The following is an 11920-nucleotide window of genomic DNA, read 5'->3' as shown; positions in this document are numbered from 1 at the left end:
ACAGTTAGAAAAAGATTTGCAACAACTTCAAGAACAGAATCAAGTAGCCGAACAAACTTTGGAAGCCAGGGCCAAGCAGATTGGGCGTTCGTTGCAAGAAAAGGGTGTCATAAGAGAGAGAGAGTCAGAAGGATCGCCGACTACATTGCAATGAAGTGCAGTAGTTGTGAGGATATGACTAGATCCATGTTCTTTGCCACTGTGATGACCTTTGTCCGCCAGGTAATGGAAGATCTCTACCACCTCCAAGGGGATTTAGCGCGTAGGCCCGTGGCGAGACCGAATGATGTCCCACGGGCCCCAGGAGCAGTTGAGGCATTGATGTATTCATGATTTTCGTGGGAGTCTGTTAGTCTGTTTTCGAGTCTGTAGTTTCTTTCTGTTGGAGTCTGTTAGTCTGTTTTCAAGTTTGTATTTTCATCTTTCTGTTGAAGTCTGCTAGTTTCCTTTTTTGAGTCTGTTAGTTTTAGGGTTAAATTTGGTAGAATAAGTCATTGTAATCAAAATATTTTATTTTTATGAAACAATTTGAAAATCCCAAAATATTTTATTATTTATTTTTACATTTATCCCCCAGAACTACGCTTGGTCTGATTCATGCGGGGTCATGATACGTAGGCAATCTCCATAGGATTCGATCATAACTAAAAGAAAAAGAAGAAAATGGAAAGAAAAAAAAGAGAGAGGAAAAACAAGAGAGAGAAAAAAAAAGAGAAAAAGATGTCTGGGGTTGTCACATCGCTTGATTGCCAAAACTTTAACTGGCCAAAAAAAAAAGAAAAAAGAAAGAAAATAAGAAACCGTGAGAAGGAAGCAATGGCAAAACAAGAGAGAGAAATGAAAACAAAGAGAAATCAAGCAAAGAAAGGCAAGAATGAAAAAGAAAAAAAAGAGAGAAAAAGAGAAGTTGCAAATGAAAATAAGGAAAAGCCGGGATGACGCAAGCAACCGATCAAATACATAATAGAAACGGTTAACTGCTTAGGTGCATTCATTCCCCAAATGTGCGGTTGCCTACCTGTCAAGCTCTAGTCACTAACAAGTTTGTTGTTGACGAATCAGTACAGGAAGGTGGTTAGTTTGTTTGGCATTCTGGCAACTCACCCATACAACACCCGGTCCAAAAACAAGTTGGTCATGGCTAATCAAGAACTTGATGCGAGTGTTATCGATCCTTCGAGAGAGGTGGAAAGGTCGGATGTTAATTTGATGAAAGAAGAGATGTAAAAGCTTAAACAACAGATGGCCGAAATGTACCAGGCCTGGGCAAAAGGGCAACCACCACCAGCTTACCCCGCCAACCCTACTTTCATCCCGCCATTGGCTCAGTCTCAGGAACCTCCTGCTACCGATTCATCCCCGAGCTTCCCCATTTACTAGCACTACCAGAGCACCACCTCCCGGACACCACCAGCTAAACCAGTTCCATACCCTCCTCCACCAGCCACTCCTGTCTTCGTGGCACCCCCACCCGCTACACTCCACAGATCCTCCAGCGAGCCCTTGTTCCAAGCCCATGACAACCAATATTACCCCCCGGAGCCCACTTTCAAAACTCCAGAACCCTATTCCTACACTCCTCGTTTTGATCTCCCTGTGGAAACTGAGAAACCATCTAAAAATCCCGAACAAGAGGAGATGTTCAGGAAAGTTAAAAGCCTGGAACAGTCATTCAGAGACATGCGGGGGTTGGGAGGTCAGATAAGCGTGGCTTACAAAGACCTATGTTTATTTCCAGATGTTCAATTGTCGGCGGGGTTTTAAATGCCCAAGTTTGATTTGTATGATAGGCACGGTGATCCAGTGGCGCATTTGAGAGGTTTTTGTAGCAAAATGAGGGGAGCTGGCGGGAAAGACGAGTTGCTAATGGCGTATTTCAGTCAGAGTCTGAGTGGTTCGGCGCTGGAGTGGTACACTCGGCAGGATCACGGGAAATGGTATACATGGGATGATCTAGCCCAAGCATTCGCTTGCCACTTCCAGTACAATCTTGAGATTATTTCGGATCGTCTGTCTTTGACAAAGATTGAGAAAAAGCACAATGAAAGCTTCAGGGAGTATGGTTTTCGGTGGAGAGAACAGGCAGCAAGGGTTGACCATCCAATGAAAGAGAGTGAAATGGTGGATTATTTTCTGCAGGCCTTAGGACCTACTTATTACGGTCATCTGGTATCAGCTATAGGCAAGTTCTTCAATGAAGTGGTGAAGATGGGCAGTATGGTAGAAGAGGGAATCAAGTCAGGCAAAATCATGAGTTGTTCGGCATTGAAAGATACTACGAAAGACATTCAGAACATCCCAGTAAGTTTGGGTGGAAGAAAGAGAAATAGAAAAGACGATCCGCTGGGCATTCCTACTCAACACTTTCAGCCTCGACATCGGCCACATGGATATCCTTGTGCACCAGATGACCCTCCCCAATGCACTCCTCTCCACAGAAACCCCAAAGTCGTATATCACTTTCCCAGTACCCTGTCCACAATGCACCACCATATGCTCCACACCCACGAGGCCCACGATGGCCCATACCACTTCCCCAAATGTCTTACACACCCCCTCAAGCATATCAGTCACCTGCCCACAAAAGGTTCCAACCAAGGCCAGAATATAAACTGAAAAGACTACTGAAAAAAGAAAAGGCTTTCACCTCTATTGGAGAATCATATGCCAGTTTGTTCCAAAGGTTGAGGCAACTGGACATGTTGAAGCCGATTCAGATAAAAATGCCAAACCCTCTGCCAAAGAAGTTTGATTTTTCTCAAAGGTGTGCATATTGATCCGATGCCCCGGGTCACAGTACAGAAAAGTGTTGGCACCTGAAAAAGGCAATTCAGAAGCTTATTGGTGCAGGTGACATTGTCGTACAAAATCCAGATGCAGCAGACACTAGCCAAAGTCCATCGCCTGTTCATAATGAGATTCATATGGTGGGTATGATTTGTTTTGAAAAGGAATATGAGAATTCTTCTGAGATCCTCGAAGGTCCACGCGCTACAAAGCTTTCAGCGCTATCAGAGTTTGATCCTAAGAACGAGCAGGCAAAGGGAACCCAAAAGCAATTTGTTAAGAACAATGTGATGGAGACTTGTGAAGGTCCTAGTATTGTTGATGCAGAAGTCAGTGGCTAAGATGTTGAGTTTGGTGATTGGGAAGACGCTCCATTTCTTGGTCAGCCGGAGAGGAGTTTTTGGTGGTTTATTTTGTTGTTATTTCTGTTGTCCGGGTTATTTTCAGGGTTGTAATCCGGATATTGTCTTGTGACTCAAACCCTTCTATCCTTTTATTGCCTAGTTTGTTTAGTCGTAGTAGCTCGTTTAGTGTTGTCTAGGTTTGTTCCAAGGTTGTAACCCCAGTTTAGTTTGCTTGTTTTGTTGTTCAAACCCTTTCACCATCTATCTAATGCAATTTTCTGTTTTCTGTTATTTCTAGTCAGTTTGTTTAGTTCTCTTTTCTTTTTATAGTTCTTTTCCTGTTGACCCTAGTGACATGACACGCGTAATTCTCAGCCTGGTCTTAAAAAGTCAGTTTAGTCATGAAGCAATGAAACAATTTTGAAGATGATAGAGACATTGGAGGGAAATAGGTAAAGGCATTTTGAGATCACTTAAAGCCCGAGTTGTGTGAAACTGGGGCAGATAGAACATAAAGAAACCCTATTGAAGTGCATCATGCCGCATTGGGTTGAAGCTAAAGGCAAGTTTGCCCAAATTGACAGGGGCCGTTCGTGGTAATGAGAGTGAGGGTGTTGTCCAATGGTGCTTTGTATTTAACAGATGAAGAGGGCAAATATGTGGACATGTTTATCAATTCTGATGCAGCCAAAAGATATTAAATGTGATTTCTTTGGTTTGTTTAATTGTGTCGTTTGCATCTGGCATGCTTTGAAGATTGGAATGACGAAGGCATTTTATTCTACTATCTAAACACTTTATCACTTGTTACCCCTTTGAGCCTTATTTATTTTCTTTCACACCCCTCTTTTGGAATCAGTAGCAAAGTTCAGAAACGCAAGTGCAAAAGATAAGTAAAGGAGAAAGAGAACAAGAGAAAGAAAAGAATGAAAAGAGAAAGAAAAGAATGAAAACAAAAAGAGAGAAAAAAAGAGAGAGAGAGAAGAAAACAACAAAAAGAAGAAAAGAAGAGAAAGAAAAAGAAAAGAAAAATCACAACAAACAAAGTAATTCCTATGTCATGAACTACGTTCGACCTGATTCCTTTTAAGGATACGTAGGCAGCCTCACGGTTCGGTCCCATTAAGGAAAGAATCCAAAAGTCCCCAAGCAAAGAAACTGGGGCAGAAGTTGTGTTTGTTGTAGGAAATCTGATTCTGAAAGTTGTAATTCTGAACCCAGTTGAGTTATTTTGAGCTTTTGATACCCTTTCTTTCTAACCCTATCCAAAAACCCACATTACGGTCCAAAGAAAGACCTTCCGATCAGTCTTCAAGGGATGCCAAGTCGAGCAAGTAGCGGTGATTCATGTCTGGGGCAACACTCCGATCTAAGCGAGAAAATGAAAATAAGAGAGTGTTATTGGTGAAAAACCCTCACGGGCTCCTTATGGCGATGAAAGCTGAGAAAAATCGAAAATGAGAGAGTCTTATTGGTGAAAACCTTCACGGGCACCTTAAGGCGAAAGTGAGTTGAGAGATGAACAAATGAGAGAGGTTTGTTGGTGAAAACACTTCGGGGCACCGCAGGCCAAACAGGGACAAGGTTTTGGTGAAGAAATTGGGTTTTGAAGATCTCGGGGCATAAAGTACGACAACTGAAAGCTGATTGGTTGGACAGACTGGGCCGATTAATCCGAAATGCATGTCATGATCATTGGTGCCAGCTGCTCCACTCAGATAAGTCTCTTTTTTTTTTCCCCTTGAGACAGTCTTCCAGTTTTGGATTTTTCTTATCCCTAACTCTCAAAAGTCATTGCATTTCATTTCTTTTGGGTTTATTTCTCTAAAGTGTGTCCAATGCCAGTTCCGTTTAAGCAATAAGAAAGGATTTCGAAGCTCACTAGGAACTTCCAAAGTTGCACAAAGCACAGGGCGGTCAAGGCACTGCTAAAGATAGTATGATGCGAAATGGGATACAAAGGGTCAGCGAAAGTTTCATCGGTGGAATGGTTTAGTAATTTCATGGGAGATGCAGAGGTTCAGATAGATGGGTCAGAGATGTGACACAACGGTTTGGGTATAGAACACTCGGGTCATCCAAGGTCATGTAGGTGAAGGTCAGTCAGAAAGTCAAGCAGTTCTTGGCCAGTTCGGAAAAACTAGGCAAAGAAAAATACGGCAGCGGAGAGGCCACCTTCAGCAAGAATGCCACAAACTAACCACCACATTTTAAACTGACAAGATTTTTCTTTGATTGAAACAGGGGCCGAAAATTTTGTTTGTTTCGGAGAAACCCTCCGTAGGGGAAAAGCGAGCATCAGACAGGTTTGACCGTAAAGTCTCAGGACCCTACTGGAAATGGGACCTAGTCTAAAATTCAAAACAATCATGAGTAGCAAAAAAATGTATTATTTTACCCCAAAGGAATATAAGTTAGTTCCAAAGTTTGCATGTTTGAGATAGGATTCAAGTAGGAGTTTTCAGGACCATCCTGAATAATGAGACCTAGCTTTAAAGATTTTCATTAGATAACAAGATTTAGCGAAGTCATACCTTTAAAAGATATAGTTTAGCTTTAAAACTGTCATTGGGCTTTAGCTTTCAAATTCTTATTGATATTTGGTAACATGATTCAGTTTTACACTCACATATGTGCCCAGCTACCAAACTGGGCAAAAAATTTTCTTTGTTTTGTCTATTTTGTGAAATCAAGCACCCACCTAGAGAGCACGGGAATACAGTTCAAGTTTTGGCAATCAGGCGCCCACCTGGAGAGAACGGGAATACAGTTCAAGTTTTGGCAATTAGGCACCCACCTGGAGTGCACGATAATACAGTTCAAGTTCAGCAATCAGGCGCCCACCTGGAGAGCACGGGAATACAGTTCAAGTTTTAGCAATCAGGCGCCCACCTGGAGAGCACGGGAATACAGTTCAAGTTCAGCAATCAGGCGCCCACCTGGAGAGCACGGGAACACAGTTCAAGTTCAACAGTGAGGCGCCCACCTGGAGAGCACGGGAATACATTCAAGTTCATCAGTCAGGCGCCCACCTGGAGAGCACGGGAATACAATTCAAGTTCAGCAGTCAGGTGCCCACCTGGAGAGCATGGGAATACAATTCAAGATCAGCAGTCAGGAGCCCACCTGGGGAGCACGGGAATATAATTCAAGTTCAGCGGTCAGGCATCCACCTAGAGAAAGGGAAAGCATCTCAGAGTACAATTCAAGTTCAGTAGTCAGGCGTCCGCCTAGAGAAAAGGAAAGCATCTCAAATACAGTTCAGCAATCAGGTGTCCACCTGGAGAAAGGGAAAATATCTCAGACTATAATTCAAGTCTACCACAAAGGAATTTTACCGGGAGAATACAAGTCAGCATGGCAACAAGAGCTGCAGGATCAAGCTTGAAGATATAGATAGATTTTGTAATTCATTGATCATAGTTTAGTATAGCCTCTTTTTATTTTGTCATGGTGTAATAAGGGGTTCAGTAAGCAGTAGCAGCAGCAGCAACAACAGTGAAATCGCAGCTTCGTGGTAGTCCCAGCTACCAAACCTTCCCGAACTACACTGACCTGATTCCTTTATAGCCAAGGATATGTAGGCAACCTCAGAAGCAGGGTGCGGTCAAATCTTTCAAAAATGCTTCCCACGGAGTATTCAAACGGGCAAAAATCGCTCGTATCCGCTCATTTTATCTTTGCACGAAAACTCTTCGTGTTTCCGAGCAAATAGGGGCAGCTGTGAGCACGTGATTTTTGCCCTATATGAATTACTCCCATAATTTCAAAACAAAATAAATTTTTTTTCATTATTTTCAATTTTATGGATTTTTGTGGCATTTTCTGTTAATTGTTTGCATTTGTCTGTGCATTTTTAATTTCACTTAATTAATGAAAAAATACAAAAATATGTGGCGTGTGCATTTAGGATTTACTTTTACATTTTAGGATTAATTAGCAAATTAGTTGTTCTATAAAAATGTAAAAATCACAAAAAATAGTTTATTTTACATTTTTAGTCTTAACTTTGATTTCGAGTAGCTTTCCTTTTAATTTGTTTTTTTATTAATTGTGATAATTATCATTTAGGCTTAATTAGTATTTTGTTTAGTTAATTAAGTTCTAGGAATTAATTTGGATTTTATTTTAATTGTGGAAAAGGAAAAAGAAAAGAAGAAGGAAAAGAATTAATTGAAAAAAAAAGGAATTGAAGAAGTTATTTGGGCTGCATTGTCTTAATTTACCCATGGATCAATATTTTTTCCCAAAAACCAGGCCAAATCCGGCCCAGAAGTCCCATATACCCGGTCCAAATTTCCCCCTCCACCCCCCCCCCCCTCTTTTAATTAAACGTTGTCGTTCTGAGTTAGGTAGTGTTAAAGGGATCTTGGCCCTCCATTTCGTTCTATCCAACGGCCTATAGTAGTTCTCCCATTTGGTTTAATAATGTCCGAAAACATTAGAGACCAGTTCAGTTCCAAACAGCCACTCGTCTCTCTCGTCTCTCTCATTTTTTAAACCCTAGCAGCCTTAAGGTTTCCGCCATTGTTACAGGCGTTTGACCTCCCAAACACCACCAAAAATCAACCCTATCCTCCCCATAATCCTTCAAGTGCTACGCTGGTACAAATCTCTGCAAAACCCCATCGAATCCAATCAGTTTTAGATCTAAAAAGAGAGAAGAAGAAAAGAGAACTTTTCCAGATTTTCAAGAGGGATTTGGACTGAAACTAGGATTGTCCGTTCGTTCTCGAGGAGAGCATGCGGATAATACTAATTTTGGTCTAAATCAGAAACGTCGGAGGTCCATACAGGCTTGTTGGCCTTTTAGGTATTTCTCCTCTTTTGCTTTTGCTTTTGCTTCCGTCCTTGGTGTCTTTCATCTCTTCGTTTATTTCTGATTCCTCTCCTTTCTTTCTGTTTTCTATTCATTTTGGTCGCATGTTAGAATTGGGGTCATAGTTCGGCCATTGTGGTTAGGCCATTTGTTGTCATAGTTTGATTTGGTTAAAATCTGTTTAATTTTAGTTGCATTGGACTCACAATATCAGGAGCTTATAATTCCCCTGGCCTGTTTGCTTTTGGATTCGGCTGTTTCCGATTAGGGCCTAGGCTCCGAAGGTCAGGAGCCCATAGAGGGGAAGGTCAGGTCGGGCTATCCAGCCCATGGGTTAGATGTGGGATTGGGTTTAAATCAACCCATGAGTTGAAGGGTAAATAACTGAGGCTTAAGGGGTAAATTGGATATTGTAGATGTGGAATCTTTTGTAACAAGAAAGGGAAGCTTCCTAGAAGCTGGGTTAGGGACTAAAGGGGGAAATCTGAATTTAGGTAAGGATTAAGTAGCAAAAACCAAAATTTAAAAAGGGCAGAAGATGCAAATTTGACTTTTCTATTGTTGCCCTATTGACTTGCCTATAAAGGCATGCTTTCTTGTATTTAAAGGAGACCTAGAGAGACCTAGAAGACCTAGAGAGACCTAGAAGACCTTAGAGAGCGGAGGAGATAAAATCTGAAAAATCTGACCTAAGAGAACCCAAGACCTAAGAGCTGAAGAGATAAAAAAATCTGAAAAATCAGAACGGCTAACCTTAGAGAATGGGAGAGAAAAAATCAGAAAAGCTACAAACGGCTGAAATTTTTTGACAAAAAACACTGTTCTATTGAATTTAATGCTTTGAATCTTAAGGCCTTCACTTCCTGAATCAATTTCTACTTTATTTGGGGTTGAAATGGATTGAGATCGAGTCTTTAAAAGTCTGGTTTGATGTTTTGGTGGTTTGTTGTGCGATTGAAACTGATTTCTGGACTGCTGTACATCATTTTCTGGGCTTGAAATTGGTTTACTAATTACTTCCTGTTGCTGGTTCTGCTATACTGTTGCTTCTTGGTTGACTCCTTACTCTTTTGTTTCTATTTCAATCTCCAGGTATGTATTGACTCCTGAATAGCGTATGAAATGCAAAGATGAAGGTCATATGATAATTTCTACATGTTTCTTTGTCAAATGATTGCTGGATCTCAATATAATTTCTTCACGTGTTCTTCAGTTTAATCATCATGTTTAGTTATTTATACCATTACTGTTGTATTTCATTTTAAGGTTTTGGATTTGAATTTGCTTGAGTGTAATGATTCAGGACTGTTTGGACTTTTAAATGTGTTATTTGATTAGGGAATAGGGTTCTTAGCTGATTAGTTGAAGTTGTTTGGGCCTGGCCATGGTTCAAAGGCATTAATTCGAATTTTTGGGGGTCCAACACAATCGATTCATATTCTGCTTTTCCATTTAGTTTGCAAAACCTGCTTTCTTGTGGTTTGAAGTATAGTTTAGTAACTTCAGGAGTTTGTTGTCCAACATTTTCCCTTTGTTCGTGTAATGATTTTGTTTCAATGAGGAATTTCAAATGGAAGTCAATTTTGGTTTTGTGCTGGGAGCGTCCCAGCCTAGTCTAGTTCTTCTCATATTTATATTAACAAGTGGAAACCATGAGGCTGTTTAAGTGGCCTAATGTGAAATCAGAATTCAGCATATGTATAAAGTCCTTTTAAAAATTGCTCTCTTTGTTAGAAATTCGAATGGATGGTCTAAATGATGAAATAGTTTGTGCAATGTGTTAATATCTAATTGTCCGAGTTTGAATTAGTATGACAATGTGTTTCTCCTGCAAATATTAATGTTGAAAGCAACGGCTTGGGCTATAGCATGGGTCCAGTGGTGCCGAATTTCCTTTGCTGGGAATACTTCAGTTTGGGCTTCACGTTTTATCCCAATTGTGTCCTTCTACCTAGTGATGAAGTGGTATTTGGACGATGGGTCATAACCTACCTGGGCTTCCTCAATATATTCAGTATGGTGTCGTGTTCTATTAGCATTTGATTATTATCATTGAGTTAGAAATTTGCACATTATTGGTTAGAAATTCTTCATGTAGTTTAATTTAGTTAATTCCTGTTAAAAGTAGAATTGAGGCGTGCCATGCCGAATAAAATTTCAAAATGCGTGGCCCTCATTCAATTTTTTCTTTTAAATCCTTAGAATTCAGGGCGTGCCATTTAGAAAATCTTCCATGGCCCTCGCAAAGTTAGAAAAACGTGTAGTTGCTTTAGGCGCGTAATCTTAAAATTACCTTCCTAAACTCGGGTGTGAATTTCATGTGACCCAAATCCAAATCTTAACAACGTTAAATAAAATGTGTCTCGGACGGCGGGTGCATTTCATGTGGCGTGGTCCAAAGTCGTGTTTTAGATGGCGTTGAAATCTTCTTAAAAATGAATAAAAGCGGTTTTAAAGTTAAAATGCACATAGGTTCAAAAGTGTTTTAAAATCATATAATCAGGCCCATTTTAACAGTTGAGCGACCGTGCTAGAACCACGGAACTCGAGAATGCCTAACACCTTCTCCCGGGTTAACAGAATTCCTTACCCGGATTTCTGGTTCGCGGATTGTAATACAGAGTCAACCTTTTCCTCGATTCGGGATTTGAACCTGTGACTTGGGACACCATATATATCCCAAGTGGCGACTCTGAATTCTTGAATAAATAATTCCGTTTCGATTGTCCTTTAATTGGAAAAACTCCTTTATATACCCCTTTCCGGTGGTGTAGTAAAAAAGGAGGTGTGACAATATGTACTTCTTTGTTCAGACCACTATTTGTAGTATTCGTAGACAGTCCGTGAAATTGTGATACCAGTTCTGGATAGAGTTTTATTATGGATTTCGTATTTGTGCTAAGATAATCTGTTAAATTCTGTTTTTTTTCGCATTTATTCCACTGATTTACTTATGATAACTCGTAAATTGTTAAAGGATAAAGTAAAAAGGTAAAATGATCAGTAACGTTGGCTTGCGTAGCGGGTTCAATGTTAGGCGCCATCACGATCTCGACGGTGGGAAATTCGGGTAGTTACATGGATAACTCTACTAGTAACACAAATGTTGTAGCTTTGCTTACCACTACACTAAGTCCTGCATTTAGTAACATTTTTCATGTTAGACGTATTTGTCATATTTATCATTTAATTGTAGGTGATGGTATGAGAATTTTCAATATTGAAATTGAAAAGGATAAAATGGCTCTTAACTGGCTTTTTTATTCAAATCGTAGAAGTAGACTCAAAGAACATTTTAAAAGATGCGATGAATTTGGCCTAAGAGAAAGAAAGGTTCCTAAAGCTTGTCCAACCAGATGGAATTACATGTATGAAAGTTTAGTTGTTGCATATGAATATAGAAACCCCATAAACTCAACATTTAATTCTCATGTAAGTGATGATGATGAGCACCTTACAAATGCGGATTGGGCTAATGTTAAAATGCTTGTAGATTTTTTAGAAAAAATTCATATTGCTACAAATGAATTTTCTAGGCAATATTATCCTACTATTTCTAACTGTTTAGTTTATATTGCAGAACTTGCAAATTTGTTTGCTTATTTTTCAGAGAGTGGAAAAATTTATGAACTTGCTATTGATTCTATGAGAAAAAAGTTTAAAAAATATTTTTTTTCCCTATTCCCCCTATTTATGGTGTTGCTGCCTTGTTAAATCCTACTATGAAATTAGAAGGTCCTCAATTTTGGTATGAAACTGTTTATAATGGTTTAGCACTTGAAGAAGAGGAGTTGTCTAAACTTCCGGAAGCAATAGCCTCAATTAAAATAAATGCTCAAACTATTTATAATGCTTATCAAGTTGCATTAGATCAGGCGAGACCAAATGTTTCAACTCCTTCTTCTTCTGATTCTCAATTATCTAAAAGAACTGCGGGAGTAAGAGCACTTAGTGCTTGGGCCGGGTTCAG

This window comes from Nicotiana attenuata, unplaced genomic scaffold (genome assembly GCF_001879085.1).
Source record: "Nicotiana attenuata strain UT unplaced genomic scaffold, NIATTr2, whole genome shotgun sequence".
In the NCBI taxonomy this organism is placed as follows: Eukaryota; Viridiplantae; Streptophyta; class Magnoliopsida; order Solanales; family Solanaceae; genus Nicotiana; species Nicotiana attenuata.
Note: the sequence above shows the minus strand (reverse complement) of the source record.